Consider the following 7,066-nt stretch of genomic DNA (forward strand, 5'->3'; position numbering starts at 1 on the left):
CCGCATGAGGAAGGTTGAGAACCACTGCTCTAAGCACACTGGTCCGCCCTCAGGGTCGGAAAGAACTGAAATGGTTCCCACGTCAGTGTCCACACGCTGTCCCATCTGCTCCGTAGGCTCTCCCTCTGTCTCGCTCTTGTCTCCGAGCATCATCCCTTACGGAGCCCTCAGTGGCCAAGCTAAGGCCACCTCTGATCCAGTGGAGCGATCTACTGAGTCACGCAGTTCCCTGCTCAGTTCCGGTGAGCTTCCTCTTGGACAACTGCAGCAGCCTCGGACCTGCCCTTCTGGGCTCCTCCCATCTGGGCCCCGGTCTGGTCCTTCTTGTCCACAGCTTCCTCCACACAAAGCCTTCAATGCCTCCCTAGCAACCACAGGGTGAAAGTCCAACTTCTTTGAATGGCCTTTCAGAAGCCTGGAGAGTTAACTTCTCCCCTGCCCTGCCCCCCACCCAATGGTCTCTTATTTCCTCCTTCCCTTGTCTTTGCTTAGGCTGTCTGCCCCCAGCCTGAAAATGTTTACCATTTCCCTTCTTAACCTGACAAACTCCTACACATCCTTCAAAGCCCTGTTCAATCATCATGTTCCATTCCTCTGGGAGACAGGAGGAAACCACCTCTGCAGCTGACGGCCTTGTGCGGCCTGCACCCCATCCTAGGACCATGAGGCTGATGGCTTGGACTCCCTGGGGCTCTTGTGGGGAGAAGGATTTCTTAGGAACAGGGACAGGAGTTAATGCTTCTGAAGCCTGCAGGTACTAAACAGGCTCCTGTGTGTCCTGGGGCCCACCCGAAAGATACCAGGTTGCCAGAGTGCTGTGGGGAAGCCAGAGGCATTGTGAATGCTGTCTGTCCCCCCCACCCCCCCTTACCTGAGTTTTGGGATGTTTTGCATATGTTTGCATAATAATGTGCTAAGGGGGTCTGAAGGCCTTACACTTAATATGAAGCCCACCGGGCCCCCGCTGACTCTAAGTATAACGTGTAAAAGGGAGCCCAAGAATGAATGGAAGACCAGAGATGGCAGCTGTAAGGCCAGTGTACCCCCCACTGGGCATCTCTCATCTCCACTGGCTCTCCCTTTTCACCTGTGTGGGAGTTACATCATCTGGGGTCAATGTGAGAGGATTAAGAGTGAAGGGGTGGAGTCTGGCCTGTCAATCAAGATATAACCAATGAGGCCTGGCCTTCTCCTGAGAATTCTAGGAATTCCTGGATTTTCCTCCTTGGAGGCAGGAGACACTTCTCTCTCTCTGCTCACTCCCTTGGAGACTGTCCACTGAAAAGGCTCACTTCCTGCGAGGCATCCCTGAGGAGAAGCCACATGGACCTACCCTGATGCAGCCCTGGGTACTGGAGCAGCTGTGTGGAGACCCCTTCAACCCACTGGCCTGTGATCTTCCTGCATTTGGCATCATTGTATGTGTTTTGTGAGTTCTGAAGATGATCTTATAGACTGGTATCGGACATAAGGGCTAATACTGGACTTATGGACTTGATCTGGATTGGGCTGGGATGTTTTCTTAATGTATAATTGCCCTTTATATAAAACTCTCTCTTATACACATGTGTGTCCATGAACTTGTTTCTCTAGTCTACGCGAACTAACACAACCTGCCTTCTCCTTTCCTACCCAGCCTACAGTCTTGCACTTGCCCTTCAGGCTTCTTCTGGGCCCTTAACTCCAAGAACACTGAAAGGAACATGATTGGAGCCCCCAACGGAGCCCCGCCCGCGACGCTGCCATGGTGTGAATACAAGTGCAGACGTCACTGGGGATGGTTAGAGACGTGCCTTCAGAAGCCTGTAGACCTAGATGGAGGTTCTGTCGAGAAATATGAGCTTCCCATCTTCATGTATTGTTTAATAAGGCGGGCCAAGATTTTGAAGGAGTCCCTGAGGTGCAGTGAGCTACACGGTAGGCAGGCTGCTAACCTCAAGGTCAGAGGCTCAAACTCATCAGCTGCTTCATGAGCAAAAGGCGAGGCTTTCTGCTCAGTAAAGATTTACAGCCTAGGAAGCCCACAGAGGCAGTTCTACGCTGTCCTCCAGGGTCTCTGTGAGTCAGAGTCGACTTGATGGCAGGGAGACAGGTCAGATTTAAGCACATTGTTCACACCTTCCTTCCTCTGGGCCATTACACCCACTGTTCTGCCCCCTAGAACATGCCTCTGACCCACCTGCTTCTGCTCGCTTTAACCAGAGCCATCTTCCAGGCCCGTCTCAAACGTCTCCTCCAGAAAGCCCTCTTGGAGTCCACAACTGGCAGGATGTGCTTGCTTGTTTGTACTGTGCAGATTGGCCCAACAGAAAGGACGTTCCAGGGGTTGATCCACCCTACAGGCAGAAGGCGGTGAGCTCTGGCAGAGGTGTATTGGGGCGTACTGCAGAAGGAGGACGACCTCCGTGGGAGTTGTGGGTAGGATGCACCCAACACGAAGCAAAGTGGCCAAGCCAGGAGTGAGAGCATACAGGCCCCAGCCCTGGCTACTCTCAGATTTGGTTTTCAAACGAAGTCAGGAATCTGTTTGTTTTAATGCCGGGAACATATTCAAACTACTCCAAAGCATCATCTGACAATAGAAGTCACACTTGGCCCATGGAGCACCGAAGAGTGGCCTCTGGTGGCAACGCCAGGAAAACAACACGAGCTGACGCACTGCTGCCGGAAGCCACAAGAGGGCGTGCCGGTCATGGCGTTAGATGGTGGCCCCTGGCCACCAGACCCTGCGGAGCCCAGAGTCTGAAATCCAGCAATAAAGGCATTGTCCAATGACCAGGGTCTGGAGGGGATGGCGGGGACGGAGGGGGGCAGGGAAGGAGCTTATGACTGGACTTTATTCCATTTAAAATGTACTCTTCCATCATTTTCCTCTTACTTTTGATTTTTGCTACCTCTTGTCCATTAATGATCCCTGTCCCTTTGGCATGCAAAATAAGATAAAAATCAGCAAACAATCAGCAAGAAGAAAGAAAGAGTTCACAGTACCTGTTCAGTAGCATTTTTGTTCTAAATATGCGTTTGAGCTAAAATTCTCACCACTAGCTTGTGGACGGCTGCGGTTTGCAGCGAGGTCGTGAATCCATTCCCAGTCTCCACACCGAGTCAGCCTCCACTGAGTTCGTTCTGACCACTCACTGGCTAGGTGGAAAGCTTTGCCTTCAGACCAAGGGTGTTTGGTGTAACTCCGAGGGCCAGCTCGGGACTGGACCAAAGTTGCCTGAGCATGCCCTTGATGGGAATGAAGAGATTAACATTTAAAATATGTTTAAATTTAGAGACTTTTCCCCCCTAGAAAAAAAATCAATACATTAATTTTAAAGAATTAACATATGCAAATAGAAAACACGTTCAAACACTACAAAGTATTGCTGACCTTCCCCCCACTGTGAGTTCTCCTTATGGATTCAGGGGGATCCCCAGTGGGTGAAGGGAGGGAAAGAGCTCAACTCAGCTGCAAACTGAAAGGATGGAGGTTGAGTGCAAGCAGAGGCATTTGGAAGAAAGGCCTGGTGATCTGCTTCCAAGAGGTCACCAGCTTGCAGACCTTGTGGGGCAAGGGTCTATTCCGTATACATGTGGTCACCGTGAGTCAACGGCCTTTTTTACACGGAACAAATCTGACAACCCTTCACCAGAGACAGTCACACTGATCAGTCATGAGTGGGAGGCCTTTGAAGGGCAGGCTGTTGGGCTGGTGACTGGGTGCTCTGCAGTCCGTTCTGACTTATGTGACCCGGGGTAAACCCGGAGAAAACTCAGCCCGTCCTGTGCCATCCCCACAATTGTCCTTATGCTGGAGCTCATTGCTGCAGACGCACTGTCTGTCCATCTCCTGGACGGGCTGCCTCTTTCTCGCCGACACTCCGCTTGACCAAGTCTCTCCTGCGAACACGTCCGAGACACATTGAGAGGAAGTCTTGCCATCCCCAGTCAAGCAGCGCTCTGGCTGGACTTCTGAGAGAGATTTGTTCTTCTTTGGGAAGTCCATGGCACCTTCAGAGGTCTTCACTGGCACCCGAGTTCAAACGCATGGGTTCTTCTGTGGGCGTTCTTAGTCATTGTCCAACTTGCATTTGCATCCGAGCCAATTGAAGATATCATGGCTTGAGGCAGGCACACTTTAGTCTTCAAAATAACATCCTTTCTGTTGAACACTTTAAAGGTGTCCTGGAGGGCAGATTTTCCCACTGCAACACTGTGGCAGTTTCATAATCTGGTGTCGATTTTGGACTTGAGAGGATTGAGAGTGAAGGGGTAGAGTCTAGTCTGTCAATCGGGTCATAGCCAATGAGGCCTCTGTGTGGGCATGGCCTTCTCCTGAGGATTCTGGGAACTCCTGTATTTCCTCCTTGGAGGCGGGAGACACATTCTCTTCTGCTCATTCCCTGGGAGACATTGCAGCTGACAAGACACATGGAACTACACTAGTGTCCTGAGTTGGAGGAATCACATGGAGACCCTGCCTGTACTGAGATGCTTACAATGACACTGGATCCACAAGACTTCCCACCCACTGGCCAGTGATCATCCTGCATTCAGTGACATTGCATGTGTTTCGTGAGTCTGAAGAGGACTTTATAGATTGGTATGGGACATATGGGCTAATATCAGACTTATGGACTTGATCTGGACTGGGCTGGGATGTTTTCTCAATATCCAATTGCTCTTGTGTATAAAGTTCTTTCTTATACACATGAGTCTCCCTAGATTTGTTCCTCTAGTCTACCCAGACTAACACAAATACATTGCTTGATTTCCTGACCTCTGCTACCAAGAGAAACTGATGGTGAATCAAAGCAAGATGAAATCTTTGACTTTTGCTTCCATAAGCATCGATCCACGTAAAACGAAGTCCTTGCCAGTTTCAACCTTCTCCATTGCTCACGATGTCGATTGGTCCAGTGGTGAGGCTTTTGCTTTTCTCTACATTGAGCTGCGACCTACCCTGAAGGCCGCAGTGTTAGATTTTCATCAGCAAGCGCATCAGGTCCTCCCCACTTCCTCCAAACAAGGTTGTGTTGTCTGCACATTGGTAGCAAGCTTTCCTCCGATCCTGATGCTGCGTTCTTCTCATACAGTCCCGCTTCTCAAATGATTAGCTCACCATACGATTGGAATACGTATGGTGAAAAGGTACAACCATGGCCCACACTTTACCTATTATTAAGACACACAGAATCCTCCTGTTCTGTTGGTCTGACTGCCTCTTGTTCCAAGTAGAGCAAAATGAAGTTTTCTGGGATTCCCATTCTTCGCATGTTAACCAGAGTTTTTAGGGGTTTTTGTTTGTTTTTTTATCCACATCGTCAAATGCCTTTCCATACTCAATAAAGCACAAGTGAACATCTTTCTGGTGTTCTCTGCTTTCAGCCAAGATCCATCTGGCGTCAGCAATGCTACCAGTAATGCCGCTCTCTTCTGAATCCAGTCTGAATATCTGCCAGCTCGCTGTCGAGGTCCTGCTGCAAGCAATGTTGAATTGTCTTCAGAAAACTTTTACTTGCGTGTGATATTGTTTGATAAGGCATCATTCTGTTGGGCCACCTCCCTTTGGAATGGATACCAAGATGAATCTCTTCCAGTCCATTGGCCAGGTAGCTGCCTTCCGTTTTCTCGGCATAGACGAGTGAGTGCTTCCAGCGCGTCCTCAGTTTGTTGGGACATCGCAATGAGTGTTCCGTTCCGAGAGCCTTGCTTTTCGCTGCGGCCCTCAGCGTAGCGTGGGCTTTTATCTCCAGTACCACCGGCTCGCGATCACATGCAGCCTGTTGAGACGGTGGATGTCAACCAACTATTTTTGGTTCAGTGGCTCGGTATTCCTCCCACCTTCTTTTGGTGCTTCCTGCATCATTCACTTTTTTCCCTATCAAATCCTTCAATATTTTAACTCAAGTTTTGCCTTTTTTCTTCAGTTCTTTCAGCTTGAAGGACTGAAAGAAAAAATAGGACTCTACAAAGTCTGTTATGCATTCCGTCTCATGTTTTGACGACTTCCAGTTTTCCTAGATTCGTATTTCATATATTCTAGGAAAGTTGGAAGGCATCAACAATGAGACAAAATGCATCAAGACTGGTGTCCTAGGCTGCAGCGAACTGGTAGGGGCTGGCGTTGGCCACCTTGTATCAGACAGCCCCACAGCTTACGCTGCCAAGGATGACACTTCCTAGAGGAAGGACGCCACAGTGATCATCAAAGAACATCTTAAGGTCTCTCTTGAATTACAGGAATCCAGATAATACGACTATGAGTAAAAAGTACCCATCAATCCAGAGAGTTAACGGTGAAGAGGTTGACTCTACCAGCGTCTTCAGCCTGAAATGGACCAGATATTCAATCAGGGCGCATTGATAATTATTGGTGGCTGGAACTCAAAAGTTGTGAACAACGAAGGAGCTCACTCACTGCCACCGAGTTGATGCCAACTCAGAGCACCCCAACAGGACAGGGCAGAAGAGTCCCTGGGGGCTTCCAAGACGGACACTCTACTGCAGTAGAAAGCCTCACCCTTCTCCCTTGGAGCCACTGGTGGTTTCAAACTGCTGACCTTGTGGTAAACGTGCCTATGTGTAACCACTACACCACCAGGGGTCTTTAAAGAAGGAATAGTAGCTGGAAAGTGTGGTCTTGGTGACAGAAAAGACACTGCATGCTATTGCATGATAACATTTTTGTTTTAAAAGAAGATGAACAGTTTTATCGACATATACTTCATACAGCACATAATTCTGTGGTTTAAACATATTAAGAAAAGTCGTAAAAAAAAGAAAAGTCGTGTACTCAACACCACAATCAATTTTAGGATATTTTATTCTTTCTTGCACTCCTTATTATTAGCTCCCCCGTTTCCCCCAGCCTTCCCTGCTACAACCCTAAGAAACTAATAATCCTGTTATTGTCCCTGTAGATTTACCCACCCTAGGCTTTATGTAAAGAAAACCACACAAAAACAAAAATCAAACCCAAAAAAACCCTAACAACAATAACTACCCCAAATAGAGAAAAACCTTTATAGAAACGAAAACAGAAAATAAAAACGAGCCCAAATTGTAAATGGGTCAAAGG

This window comes from Tenrec ecaudatus, chromosome 16 (assembly GCF_050624435.1).
Source record: "Tenrec ecaudatus isolate mTenEca1 chromosome 16, mTenEca1.hap1, whole genome shotgun sequence".
NCBI lineage: Eukaryota > Metazoa > Chordata > Mammalia > Afrosoricida > Tenrecidae > Tenrec > Tenrec ecaudatus.